Below are 15825 nucleotides of genomic sequence, written 5' to 3' on the forward strand. Positions count from 1 at the left end.
CAGATGAAAGGTGGGTTAGACGGGTGACTGAGAATTTTCAAAAGAATAAGAAAATGTTCTGGAAGGGGGTGAAAAGGGTGAGAAAGGGAGAGTCTGGGAAGGAAAAGCGAGTAAAACCAGAGGATGGAAGGATGTAAATTGAGGTGGATGCAGTAAGGAAGAGATTGGCAGAGTATTTTGAAAGATTGTTAAATGTAGAGGAGGAAAGAGTGGCTGCGATTGTTGCGGATGGAAGGGTGCAATGAATAAATGTGTTGGGAGAGTTGAATGATGCTTTGATCACGAAGGAGGACGTGGAGAAGGCAGTAAAGGAGATGAAAACAGGGAAAGCTGCAGGTATGGATGGGTGTGCTGTTGAATGCCTGAAGGGTGGTGGGGTGACTATTGTTGACTGGTTAGTATGATTGTTGAATGTGTGCTTTGTGAAAGGTATGGTGCCAATTGACTGGTGCAGTGCTTGTGTGGTCCCGTTGTATAAAGGCAAGGGTCCCGTTGTATAAAGGCATGGATGATAAATATGAATGTACTAGCTTTAGGGGTATAAGTCTGTTGAGTGTTTTAGGTAAGGAGTATGGTAAAGTGTTAATTATGAGAGTTAGAGAGGGTACAGAGGGAGTGATTGGTGATGAGCAGTGTGGTTTTAGGAGAGGGAGGGGATGCGTGGATCAGGTGCTTGCGGTGAGACAAGTGTGTGAAAAGTATTTAACGAAAGGCAAGGATGTGTTTTGGGCGCTCATGGATTTAGAGAAAGCGAATGATAGAATTGATATGGAGGCTTTGTGGACTGTTTTAAGATTGTATGGACTTGATGGTAGGTTACTAAAAGGGGTGAAAAGTTTTTATGTAAATAGTAGAGCATGTGTAAGAGTGGGAAATGCTGTGAGTGATTGGTTTCCCATGAGAGTGGGGCTGCGAAAGGAATGTGTGATGTTGCCTTGGTTGTGTAATACTTATATGGACGGTGTTGTAAGGGAGGTGAATGCAAGAGTGTTAAATGGAGGTCTGAGTCTGGTGAATGTTGATGGTGCAGAGTGGAATCTGATGCAGCTGCTGTTTGCAGGTGATACTGCACTGGTGGCTGATTCAGAGGAGAGATTGAGACAGTTGATAGAGGGTTTGGAAGGGTGTGTGAAAGGAGGAAATCGAAAGTAAATGGGAATAAGAGTAAAGTGATGAAGTGTACGAGGTTGGTAGATGGTAGGGGGATGAATATAATTTTGAATGGCGAGTTGCTTGAGGAGGTAGAGTGTTTTAAATATTTAGGGTCACATGTTGCTGTGGATGGAAGAATAGATGCAGAAGTGAACTTTAGAATGAATGAAGTAGGTAAGGTGCTGGGAGGAATGAAAAAAAATGTTTAGGTGTCGTTCGCTTAGAATGGATGTAAAGAGAAGGCTGTATGAGGGTGTTGTGGTACCGACTGCATTATAAGGGACTGAAACATGGAATATAGGTGTGGCAGAGAGGAATAGTTTGAATGTAATGGAGATGAGGTGTCTGAGGAGTATGTGTGGAGTAACGCGTATGGATCGAGTGTGAAATGATGAAGTGCGAAGGAGAACTGGAGTTATTTGGGAGATGGCTGGTAGAGTTGAGCAGAGGGTGTTGCAATGGTTTGGGTATATGGAGAGAATGGATTATGAGCGATTGGTGAAAAAAATAACTAGATCTGATGTGAGATGTGTAAGGCTGAGAGGGAGACCACGAATTGGTTGGATGGACAGTATGAAGAGAGTGCTGGATGCGAGAGGGATGTCTGTTGGGCAAGGAAGAGTGGCAGTGTGTGATAGAAATGAATGGAGAGAAATTGTGAATGAATAAATGATGACGCAGCCCTGAGGGCATATTCTCCCGCATTTGGTCTGATCAGCTAGTTAGGTCAGGTGTGGGTAAAGGGATGGGTCTATTATGAAGTGGAAGGGCTATACCAGCTGCGCTGTCGGACCCTGCTGCGGATGTCACTGATTGCACTGTGAAGTTGACCCTTGTGTGGTGTGATGCGATGAGGATCTGTCCCTTCTCCCCTTTGGGGCTAAGATGCAAATGAATGTGTTTGAATGGATGAGTAAATTGGGAGTGTGTCGTCCTGTCTCGGCTACCTCCCTTTTCTTGGAGGAAGCAGCCTAAGTATATATATATATATATATATATATATATATATATATATATATATATATATATATATACACCATATATACGTATATTGTCACGAATTCGTGCGAATGTATTTATACAAATTCGTGACATTGTACTTTGGTGAGAAAACCAAGAATCTAGTGGAATTCCCACTGGGCATCACTCAGTTCAACCGTCCTCATATTCTCCTCGATCTGGATGGTTTTCAGAACATTTGTCACTGTTTCATAATTGACCATTCTTATGCATGACATTGATGCTTTCACCGATTGATTTTACTGCGTGCCTACTGTATATCGGTCGTCCTCTCTCCATCGACCATTGAAGTTAGGCCACGCCTACTTCTGGCAAACATGGCCATCTCATACCCACCTTCCTAATATGAACTTAGTCAGCTTTGGATCGCCTCAAAGGTACGATCATTTGTGCCCAGCGCAGAGATCAGCGTCTCCATTGTACAGCAAATTCCTGAATCTCCACTTAGACGGTGATCGGCAAAGTGTATCGTGCCACTGCTAGACACCAAATTTATGTGTCAGTATAGCTGCTAATTGCACCGGTTTATGTAGCCGTTATATGGAATATCACAGCTGACTTCATGTTATGTGATCTGCTGTTAATATAACTGGACCACCGTGTTGGAGATCGATGACACTGTCTGTAGTACACGTCCGCTACTCGCCGTCACTGCCCGACACTTTCCACCAAAGATCCTCTGCCACTAGAAGGTGGAAGCTGGTCTGTTATATTAAGTGGTAGCGTAAGGTGACAGAAATGAGCATATTAAATCTCTCTTTATTGGGCACAGAATAAATACAACTGCGACCGGAGAGATATGTAAGAGTGATACCACCTCCCTTGATAACTATATGACTTCTTCTGACACTGTACACTCACCGTGCTGAGTTGGGCGCGGTGCTGAGGTCAGCTAAAAGTGAGGTGCCAAGCATTTACATATACTCTGGGCTTATGCAAAAAGTAGAGATAAATGACAACTCTACTAACACATTATACACCTCTATAGAATGGTATTAAGTACATTCACATATACCAACATAATAAATGGTTCCCCAGGACTTTACATTTATGCACTATTCAGATATCCTTTCACTTCTCCAAACCTTCATTTTATAATTGAAACAGGGTAGCACTTATCGTCTGCCATCCACCTTCTTCCCTATACACAGCTAACAGCGAAATGATATTTGGTTGTTTATCATTCACACTTCATTACACACTTAATTATGACTAAACAGCTTTAAAAATTATGTAAAATGTGTGATACTACAACTTCTTTTGGAAAAAGATGTTGACACCAGAACAAAAGTGGGCCTAAAGCAAATAGCAGCTCTTGGTGTTCATCACGCAGATGCCCAGTCTTTCATTGCTTCAGCCCCATTCCCTCCACTGACCAGTATTTCCGTTCTTTTTCTAGGCCTAAGTCCGATTAGCTTTTGAATGAGCGAGTGAGTGTATTTCCTTCGTTATTTGAATTCATAAGTCCCTCATTGACCGTGAATTCCCCCTTTGAATTCATTCTGAGACTCATATAATGTAAATTTATTTTATTATAATTAATAAATTTACAGTTCTTTTCTCTGAGCTTAATTTAATTAGAATCGTGTTTTATTTCTCCACATTAAGATTACTTAGAGTGCCACTCCTTGTTTGCATAAACTCCTTGCATTATTCGCGACTGGTATTTAAGCCAGTTCTTCCATATTTAAACTTAAATCCATTGTGCCAGCCTGGAGTTAAGCACTGGCAAGAACCTGTCCATTGTTTTTAGCATTAGTTGTTGATTTTCAGGGGTGGAGTCACTTTCTCGAGAGGCTAACAGTACTAACAAACAGCACTCGTGAATAATTATTCTCTGCTGTGTACTGTTGAGAAAGATTATAAACTCTCGTCCTTAGAAAACTGGCAAAGTAAGCCAGCATAAAATAAAACTTACTACTTGATTTTCACAAGTCAGTTCCTTGCATCTACTTTCAAGCAATATCAAGCATTTTTAATTCTTAAATTCACATCACCCCATGACATTTGGCAACCTCGCCAGGATATTAACTCCTAGCTCTAAAGTTCTTAACGAAATAATACTCACTCTCACCTAGGTATTTGTTATTAAAGTTTTTAGGCACTGTCTAACTGGTTGTTATTGATTTATCTCTATTAATTTTACATAATAGTTTTCCCAGTCAGTTGATTTTTTCTTATTTTCTTTATTAGTTTAACTAGATAAAATTGGTCACAACCAACCTGTGCCTATATTCTTTACTTTTGGTTATTAGTATTGCTTTGTGGAACAGCAGTCAGGGCTCAGTCTTTAGTCTACTCAGCCTTAATTGAGTTAGCATCATGTACAGGAAGCCAAAGATATGGGGGCTTACTGATCCCCAAGAAATTAACCCATTGCGTGCCAGTGCTGTTTTATAACGGTCTGACATAACTCTCCAGCTAGTGCCAGTGCCGTTTTAAAACGATCTAAAATAAAAAACTTCACTGTGACCGCATTTTTCAAGATTCGAGGGTAAAAATCGATAGGCATGTAAAGTAACTGCTCCTCTACCATCCCCCAGGCTGTCAAGGCCATACACTCACTCACTCCCCCCCCTAAAGCTCGCTTTGCCTCACTCTGCCTGTGTGCCTCACCCGGTGCTGTACATAGTGAAGGCATTTTGTAAATATTTTCATGTAAGTGTAAGTTATCAATATTTTCTTGTAAGTGTAAGGACCATATAGTGAAGTCAAGTTGTAAATACCTTCTTGTAAGTGCCAGGACTGTACATAATGAAGTCAGGTTATATCTGTCTTCAAGTAAGTGTAAGATATAATGCATTGACAGTGAGAAAGACATGCAAATTGTGATAGATGCTGAAGTAATAAGTAATCAGAAAAGTTTACTGAATATTGCTATACCATCCCTGCATAAATACCTGAGTATATCCTACATAGAAAACGGCTTTCTCTCACGTATGTAGTGAGTGTGAGAGTGGCTATATGTGTTTATGATTATGCTGTACTGAATAAAACCCATTTCCGAGCCTCGGTCAGCATTTTAACGGCAAAATTTGTTGTTTCCACATCAAAATCTATCATTTTAGCCAAAAAAAAGGTAAAAAAAATGACCGGCATTGAGGTGACCCATAAGGCTAAAAATAGCCAGCAAGCGGCGGGTTAAAGAATATGTGTTCTCACGGTTTAGTTACGAACAGCAGCGTGAGAGTGATGCCTGTGAAGAGCGTAGAATTCAGCGAGGGGACATGTGAGAGAACGTGAACATAAGCAAAAACAATGTGAACAACGAGAGAGAAAGAAGGTGAATACGAGCGAGAACAACATGAGAGAGAGTGCGAATACGAGCAAGAACAACATGAGAGAGAGTGCGAATACGAGCAAGAACAACGAGAGAGAGAGAGAGAACATGAACATGAACGTGCCGAGCGTGAGGCATGTGAGAAACATGAACTTGAGATACTGAAGCTTAGGCGAGACTTCTTGGCCTCAAACACATGTGGTGCAGCTAACTCAAGCTCCCCGAGCGCTCTCCCTGCACATGTTCTGACAACCCCGTGCCTCAAGCTTCCTTCATATGAGGAAGGCGAGCGAATTGAGCCATTCATAGCTTGTTTTGAAGACTGGGTGCAGCTGTACCAGCTGGATGAGGCAGCTAAGCAGCTCCATTTCCTTAGCTTGTTCAAGGGCCCTGCCCTCAATATTCTCCACAAAATTTGTGGAGACAATTTCACGTATTAGATGATCAAGGCTGCATTCATCAATGCGTATGGTCTCACAGTTGACAACACCAGAAGTCAGTTTATGAGGGTGTGTCTACAAGAAAAGGAGACTGCTGTTTAGTTCCTTGATCGGCTTACTGCTTACTTAGATGAGTGGATGGAGAAAGATGAAACCCCTCGCATGCGAGAGAGGATAATTGACCTTATGCTGTGCATGCTGCTAGAAAAGCTGTGGCCTGCTGAGCTTATGGCTCAGCTTCCGATCTGCCAGGTTAGGGATGCCAGCCAAATGGTGAAGAAGGCTGATGCATTCTTCATTGCGTATGGGTACCAAACTCGTAAGCAACACACCTGGAACAGGAAAGCTGACAAGTCTGGGAAGCCATCTCACACTGAACCCCAGTATCAAGCCTGTTTTCAGATTAATGGCCAAGGTCCAAACAAACTGCAGAAGAAGGACCAGGGGCAAAATGCCCAGAAACCTGAGTGGAAACAGTACAACAAGTACCCTAACCAGCAGCACTATCAGCCACGCAATCAACAATTGGGACAATCCTTTTCAGCACCAGCACCAGTGTATCGGAGGCAGAAGACAAATGCAGCCTTCATTCCGCAACAAGCTCACAGTGGTGCCGTCCCCACCAGTACAGGCACTTCTCCACAGTTCACTAGTCCCCCAGCGACAGTGAACTATCCACCACAGGTGGTCAGTGCTCCATCTCCCCAGATGGTGAGTACGACCCTTCAGGTATCTAATGCTCACGGCGCTATTTATACAGCAGCCTCACCAGTGGCTGGCTGCTTCATCCACAGGCCCTCCCACAGGTAACAGTGCCTTCCTTGTTCAGCCAGGGTTTGTGGGAGGTGTTCCTGTAAAGGTCCTGAGAGACAATGGTTCCTCAGGTTGCTCTGTCAGGCAGAGTCTAGTTCGGCATGAGGAGTACACAGGTCTACAGATCCAAGCTCAGTTTACTGATGGATCAGTGAGATTGTTCCCTGAGGAACATATCGAGGTGGCATCTCCATTTCACACTGGTACGACACTTGGAGTTGTCATGCCAGTACCTTTGACCTAAATTAAGGCAACATTCCAGGTGCTAAGTATAGTTGCACCGTAGATGACACTACTCAGACTTCTGCTGCAGTAACTAGAGCCATGACCAAGGCTCCAAACTGCATCACCCTGGTGACCATTGCATTGCTGCAAGATCTGATTTGTAGTCAGGATGTTGTCCAAGAACAAATTCTGACCCAACACTTGCTGCTGTGTGGAAGAAGCAAATGCGTAAAGTGTAGTCAAGGGAAGGTCAAGCCAGGTTCCTTCATGAACAAGGACGGCTCTACCAAGAGTCACGAACACCCCAGGGAAAGGTTCGGCTGCAGTTTGTCGTTCCTGCAAAGTATCGCCAAGCAGTGTTTGAATGGGGTCATTGTTCAGCCTCAGGAGGTCACATGGGCAAAAGGAAAACCCAGGGCCGTATCTGTGCTGACTTTTTCTGGGCAGGGATGGGACAAGAAATAGATAGTTTTGTGCGTTTCTGCAATGTGTGTCAATGTACCACCAATCAGGGACATGTCCTTCCCATGCTGTTTGAATCCACACTCATAATCTCTTAGTTGAAAGAGAGGGTGGTGGTAATAGGGGTGCAGACCTGATGTCTCACCCGCTGGCCCTTCAGGACACATTATGTCCAGGGCCTGTGCATACTTATGTAAAGGGAAAAGTTTGAGTCCCCCACAGAGGCAATCCGAGACTGTGTCTGAATTACCTTGTGAAGCATCTCGAGCTGAGAGCCTCCCTGAGGATTCTCAGAGAATATGCGCATGATCCACATGAGTGTTCACACCATATTGGGTTTTAATATGTGACCTGCCTGAGATTGCGTAGAGATTCTCAGCTTGCTGATAGTAATCGTAAGTGAAGAGTTAGGCTTAACCAGTAAACTGCCCATTCTAAGAGATTTGAGCAATCCAAGGACTACTATTCCTGGTTAATAATGTGTCCATTAAGAAAATAACAGTGGACCTTTTGTAGCATAAATGTTGACCACTAGGCAGTGAGGGTAACTGTTATTTAAACCGCCCCATCCCAACGTTTTCTGGGCAGTGGTACGCCCCAGTCCCGACATTTTTGGACCTTTTTTTTTTTTCTCTCTCTCAAACATCCGCTTTTGGTGAGAAACATCGAAAATTCATAGAGAAATCGCTCACCTGAGGTTTAAAATACTCGATCCAGGTAGGAGTACCTCCTTACCTTACAGGGTTTTCTATCAGGCTGGATGCAAAGAAAACGAGTTCTATGGGAGGATAACTATTTTACACCATTCATAAACGATATTTATTTATTTATTTGGTACGAATTTATATGTAGTATGAGAGTATACTGGTTTTCAAACGGTAATATAGGCATTATAAACATTGTTTCACTCACTTACTCATCACCAGTCCTGACCTTTTTTTGCCACATTACCTGATCATCATTTCTGACTGTTTCTTCCTCTAATGTTTGTCCTCCACATTGTCATCGATTGGGAAATCACTCTGGCCCTGAATTTCGTACCGTGGCATGACATGGCTTTACTGGCCAGGTCACTGATAACAGGTGAATTGCTGAGAAAAGGTCATGCAGGGGGGGGGAGGAGGTCATGCTGGGTAAGGCATTGTCCCTGCCTAGCATCTTGTAGAGGAAGGTGTCCCGTGTATACATGCCAAAAATCACTCGCGAAAATTGAAAATTGTGCAAATTAGGGACCTTGCAATGTTGCCATGTCAATTTACGTCTCCGGGATATGAGTGCACATCATTTGAGGACGTGAATTCACGTCTCCGTGATGGGGCAGGTTAATAAAAATTGTTTGTCGCATTGACACTTTTGATGCTCCACCTTGATTGATTTCACAGGTACACCTGGTGGGTGTAGCAGTTTTGCTGTGTGGATCAGCTGATCGTCTCTGCCACATGCTGCCACCTCTTCTTTTCCACCTCGTCGTCTCCATTTACTATTAATTTGTATAATTTTATACATATGTACAGATACAATACAACTGTCACAATTGCACCATATATTACTTACATCATGCTACATAACAATTAGTCATTAATGTAAATGTAGCAAATTTTCGCTCAGTTTGACCTGAGTACAGGATTTTTCACCGTCGTCATGGAGTTTTTTCCTCAAGCTTGCTTCTATTAACGTAAATATGAGGTTTTTCACTCATTGGTGACTGTGATTTTCTCCTGTAGCAGAATAGATGTATACACACATTACAGTGTGAATCTTGTTTGACTGAGATTGGATGTATACATTACTGTACATCATAAAGATTTTATGAACAAAAATTTGATTTTGATGGGGTGTAATGTCACGAATTCGTGCAAGTATATTTATACAAATTCGTGACATTGTATTTTGGTGAGAAAACCACGAACTCTAGTGGAATTCCCACTTGGCATCACTCAGTTTAACTGTGCTCGTATTTACTTTGATTGAGATGGTTTTCAAAATATTTGTCACTGCTTCATAAGTGACCATTCTTATGCACAACATTGGCGTTTTCACCGAGTGATTTAACTGTATGTCTATATCGTTCGCCCTCTCTAAGTTAACTATAGAAGTTAGGCCATGCCTGCTTCTGGTGAACTTGGCCATCTCGTACCCCCCTTCCTAGTTTGAACTTAACATTGGATTGCCTCGAGGATAGGATCATTTGTGCCCAGCATAGAGATCAGCGTCTCCATTGTACAAGAAATTCCTGAATCTCCACCTAGACGGTGATCGGTGAAATGGGCGTAAAACGAATAGCAGCGCTTGGTGTTCATCACGCAGATGCCATGTCTTTCATAGCTTCAGCGCCATTCCCTCCACTGACCAGTATTTCCGTTTGTTTTTCTAGGCTTATGTCTGATTAGCTTTTCAATGAGAGAGTGAGTGTTTTTCCTTTGTTATTTGAATTCATGAGTCCCTCAGTGACCGTGAATTCCCCTTTTGAATTCATTTTGAGACATATAACGTAAATTCATTTTATTGTAATCAATAAACTTACAGATCTTTTCTATGAGCTAAACGTAATTAGAATCGTGTTTTATTTCTTCACATTAAGCTTACTTTAGAGTGCAGCTCCTAGTTTCCATAAACTCCTTGCGTTATTCACGATTGGTATTTAAGCCAGTTCTTCCATATATAAAATTAAATCCGTTGTGCTAGCCAGGAGTTAAGCACTGGCAAGAACCTATCCATTGTTATTAGCATTAGTTATTGATTGTCAGGGATGGAGTCACTTTCTCGAGAGGCTAACAGTACTAACAAACAGCACTCGTGAGTAACTAGTCTCTGCTGTGTAATATTGAGGGTGTTTATAAATTCTTGTCCTTAAAGAATCGGCGAAGTAAGCTGACATAAAGTAAAATTTACTACTTTATTTTCACAAGTCAATTCCTTGCTTCTACTTTCAAGCAATATCAAGCATTTTTAATTCTTAAATTCACATCAGCCCAAGATATATATATACATATATATATATATATATATATATATATATATATATATATATATATATATATTATTCGAGGAAGAAAGAACCAAAGGCTGAGCCCGGATAACAGTTCCTTCCAAGAAAAACAAAAACAATACAAAAGTGAGCCAAAAGCAAGACCCGTTCATTTCGAGATGCCTGGACACATTGCGTTTGAAAGACTGGAGATCATAGGAAGCACAAAATACAGACAGAGGGAGACAGTTCCAAAGTTCAATCGTTGCATATATGAAGGACTGGTAGTAACGGTTACTCTTGCATTAGAGAGTTGGACAGAAAAGGGATGAGAGTTTGTTGCTAGATGGGTGCTCCGCACTCGTCGTAGATGTGGAGGGATGCAAGAAGACAGTTCAGAGGAGCAGTGGCCTTTGAAGTAGCGATAGAAAAGAGATAAAGAGTCAACAGTGCAGCGAAGAGACAGAGGTTGATGAGAGCCAGTAAGAGGAGGAGAGTTGATGAAACGAAAAGCCTTTGACTCCACCCTATTGAGAAGAGCTGTATGTGGGGAGCCTTCTCACACATGGGAGTTGTACTTTAAACACGAGCAAATAAAACCCGTGTACAGAGTCAACAACTGTGCAGGGGTAAAGAAGACACGAAGTTGGCTTAGCACACCTAACCTCTTGGAAGCAGATTTTACAAGAGATGTAATATGATCTTTCCAAGATAAGTCCCGAGTGAATGAAACCCCAAGCAAGTTCAAGGATGACGCAGGACTATGCTGGATATTAATAAACATTAGAGGGTATTCCTGTGAAAGATTTGGATGGGTTGATAGGTGTAAAAACCGAATCTTGATGCATTAAAAAGAACAAGATTATTTTTAACCCAGTCAGAGATACGAGCCAAGTCAGACATTAGGTGTGTCATAGCCTCATCCATTGTTTGCTGAAGTAAGTGCTGAGATAGTCGCTGCGAAAACTGAGTGGAAAGGTGAAGGGTAGAATCATCAGCGTATGAGTGGATAGGGTAAGATGTACAGCTTAGAAGGTCATTGATGAAAAAAAGAAAGAGAGTTGGTGATAGGACAGAGCCCTGAGGAACATCACTGTTAATAGATCTAGAAGAACGATGGCCGTCTACAACAGCAGGTATAGAACGACCAGAAAGGAAGCTATAGATGAAGGCACAGATAGAAGGATAGAAACTGTAAGAGGGCAGTTTGGAAATTAAAGATTTATGCCACACTCAATCGAAAGCCTTTGAGATGTCCAGTGTAATGGCAAAGCTTTCGCCAAAGTCCCGATTGGAGAATGACCCGGAGTCTGAAAGGTAGGTGAGAAGATCGCCAGTGGAGCGTCCCTGACAGAATCCATACTGACGATTAGAAAGAAGGTTGTGATATGAAAGATGCTTTAAAAATTTTCTGTTAAGAATAAACTCAAAAACTTTTGAGATACAGGATGTTAAAGCAATTGGACGATAGTTAGCGGGTTGGGAATGATTACCCTTCTTTGGGACTGGCTGAATGAGAGCAAACTTATAGCAAGAAGGAAAGGTACAAGTTGAAAGACAAAGGCGAAACAGTTTACCTAGGCAGGGTGTAAGAACAGAAGCACAGTTCTTGAGGACAACAGTAGGGATTCCATCAGGCCCATATGCCTTATTATTGTTGAGGCCAATGATGGCAGAAAATACATCGGCTGAAGAAATTTTATTGTCAGCCAAGAGGAAGTCAGAGGGGGTAAGTGATGGAGGAACAGCACCGGAATCGCTAAGGTGAAATTGGAGGAGAAAGTCTGAGCGAAGAGATCTGATTTATCAGTTGAAGAAATGGCTACAGAGCCATCAGAGTAGAAAAGAGGAGGGAAGGATGATGAGGCAAAGTTGTTAGAAAGGTTTTTGGCAAGGTGCCAGAAAGAGTGGGAAGAATTCGAGTTGGAGAGTTGAGAGCATTTAGCAGGGATGAAATTATTTTTAGCAGATCAAAGAACATACTGAGCAATATTCCGGGCAGATCATAAAAAAGATGTGATTCAGGGGTGGGTTAGCTCCGGTACCTTTTATAGGCCCTCTCCTTGTTGCGGACAGCATTAGAACAAGCGTGATAAAACCAAGACTTTCTTGCATTCGTCAGGGGATATGAGAAAGGAATATATGCCTCCATGCCTGAGAGAATAACCTCCATAATGCGCAAGGCACACCCAGATGGCCCCTAGCCACGGCATCAATAATAATTCCAGGGAATATCAAAGAAGTACTGCCTAAGGGCCTCCCAATCAGCTCCAAAGTTTCACAGTCGACGTTTCTTTGGAGGGTCCACAGGTTGTACCGGAGGGATAGGACAGACTAAGGTAATAAAGTTATGATCGGAGGACCCCAATGGAGAAAAAAGATTAACAGTGTAAGCAGAAGGATTAGTTGTGAGGAAGAGGTCAGTTATGTTGCAGCTCTCTCCAAGCCGGTCAAGGACATAGGTAGGGTGCTGTAAAGCTGCTCTAGGTCATTAAGGATAGAAAAGATGTATGCTTGTTCACCAGGTGGATCAATATATATATATATATATATATATATATATATATATATATATATATATATATATATATATATATATACAGACACACACACAAAATCACACACATATTCATCATATTCACACAGACACAGACACCCACACACACACACACACACACACACACACACACACACACACACACACACACACACACACACACAGGCACACGAACGCATAAACACACATACAAACACACACATAGACACACACACGCACAATGACATATTCACACACACACACACACACACACACACACACACACACACACACACACACACACACACACAGGGACACGAACGCATAAACACACATACAAACACACACATAGACACACACACGCACAATGACATATTCACACACACACACACACACACACACACACACACACACACACACACACACACACACACACACACACACACACACACACACACACACACACACACACAGTACTAAGAGGAAACTACTCATCATGGAAAGAAGTGAATAGTGGAGTACCACAGGGTTCAGTGCTGGCACCAATCATGTTTTTAGTGTATATAAATGATAAAAACAGTAACACCGGAAATGAGAGCTATCTGAATATGTTTGGAGATGATGCAAAAATACAAAGGAGAATTACTAAGACAGACTCTTGTAAAGAGCTACAAGAAGAATTAAATAAACTTCATAAATGGAGTAGTACATGGCAAATGGAATTCAATGTGGACAAGTGTCATGTAATCAAGTTTGGTAAAAGTGGAAAAAGACCTGATTGGGATTATAAGTTAGAAAATAAAACCCCATACACATCAGAAAGAGAGAAAGATCTACTAAGGATTTCAGGGGCAGTGTCCAACTGTTTTTTTTAAATAACGTCTCAACAAAGCATCGGACAAGGATTTAACTTTGGCAGTGCATGTTTGAGACCCCGACCTAATTTGTAAAATTATGCTTTTGTACAAAATGTGTATGATTAAGGCATTTATAAGAGTAAATGTAGGGTAAACTTTGCTAAAATCGTCAGAGGCATGTAGCGAGGCTAGCTTCGGTCACGATACAAGCCCCGCCCACAATTCGGAACGTGACGTCGGTGTGACGTAGTAGTAATCACCGACGCAAGTGGCAGTTCTGTCTTTATGTAAGCTGCTTCAGATTCAATGCCTCAGGGTTACTCATATTTCTGAGCTGCAGCTGATTTTTAGAGTGACTGTACATCCCTCCAGACTCCCTATTAGTATATAGTATATGCATCGCCCTCTTACACATATTGTGACGTCAATATGACTTATTCACTTCTGAAGAGTAGTAATTACTGCCTGAGCCGGCACCGCTGGGCGAGGTGATGTGGCGGCCGCCGACAGGCGAGACGTTACCAAACCGAAAATTCAGCGATGGCGAGCATAGGTAGATTTCGCAAACATTCTTCTCATATAAGGACCATACTAAATGTATAGTAGGGGTGAAATATTACTTCAGTGTGTGTGTGTATGTGTGTGTGTGTGTGTGTGTGTAAAAAATATATATTCTTTTAAAGATAATAGTGGGCGTTCACAATGAACAAGGTTAATAAACCACTGCTCTATGTTACATGCACCGAGCATGTAGCAAGGGCCGTATTTTCCATGTAAATGATAAGTAATTTCCTTCGAGTAAACCTTTTTTTTCTCAAACGTTCTTCTCATATAAGGACCATACTGAATCTGTAGTAGGGGTGAAATATTACTTCGGTGTGTGTGTGTGTGTGTGTGTGTGTGTGTGTGTGTGTGTGTGTGAGAGAGAGAGAGAGAGAGAGAGAGAGAGAGAGAAAGTACAGTATGTGGGGGGGGGGTTTAGAAAGATAGAAATGCCACTTGCGTCGGTGATTACTACTACGTCACACCGACGTCACGTTCCGCTTTGTGGGCGGGGCTTGTATCGTGACCGAAGCTAGCCTCGCTACATGCCTCTGACGATTTTAGCAAAGTTTACCCTACATTTACTCTTATAAATGCCTTAATCATACACATTTTGTACAAAAGCATAATTTTACAAATTAGGTCGGGGTCTCAAACATGCACTGCCAAAGTTAAATCCTTGTCCGACGCTTAGTTGAGACGTTATTTAAAAAAAACAGTTGGACACTGCCCCTGAAATCCTTAGTAGGTGTGATTATCAATAACAGACTATCTCTGGCTGACCACATCAGCGAGAAGGTACAGAACATGTATACACTGCTTGCAAATATGAGAATAGCATTCACATACATAAATGAAGACATGCTAAGAAGGATAATAACATCAATCATTAGACCAACCCTGGAATATGCATCAGTAGTCTGGAGTCCTCATCTCAAAAAGTACATGGACAAGATTGAAAAAGTTCAAAGGGCCGCTACAAGATGGATACCAAGCTTAACCCGCCCCGTCCCGACCACTTTCTCACCAGTGGTACTCCCCAATCCCGACCATTTTTGGACCCAAATTTTTTTTGCTAAAACTTTCGCTTTTGGTCAGAAACAATGGTCAGTCACGAAGAAATTGTTCCCCGGGGTCCATAATTGCCTTAAACAGGCATGCCTTGGTCACACCTGGCACCGTGTTCTCTGTAGGTGGTCTGAGCCTCTAACGTTTTCTGTGGTATTATAAGTCTGGGAAACCAATGAAAGTAAGTAGATATGTATTTATTACAAACATAAAAACATGTGATAAAAGAGTAAATTGGATTTTATACAAAAATAGAGCTGAAATAAGCATTGTACCATCGTGCGTAACGAGCAAAATCGGGCAGACTGGTCACGATGAATCGCTAACTTTCGAAAATCATGATACATATCATTTTTTTTTTTACTTACATAATACTTCTACAATACCATTATACCATTTTTCATTTTATTGAACTGTTTTTACGTATTCACAGGCCTTTCGATAACATTTAGCATAATGTT

The sequence above is a fragment of the Coenobita brevimanus genome, chromosome 8, assembly GCF_032717465.1.
Source record: "Coenobita brevimanus isolate Jiangsu-jjx chromosome 8, ASM3271746v2, whole genome shotgun sequence".
In the NCBI taxonomy this organism is placed as follows: Eukaryota; Metazoa; Arthropoda; class Malacostraca; order Decapoda; family Coenobitidae; genus Coenobita; species Coenobita brevimanus.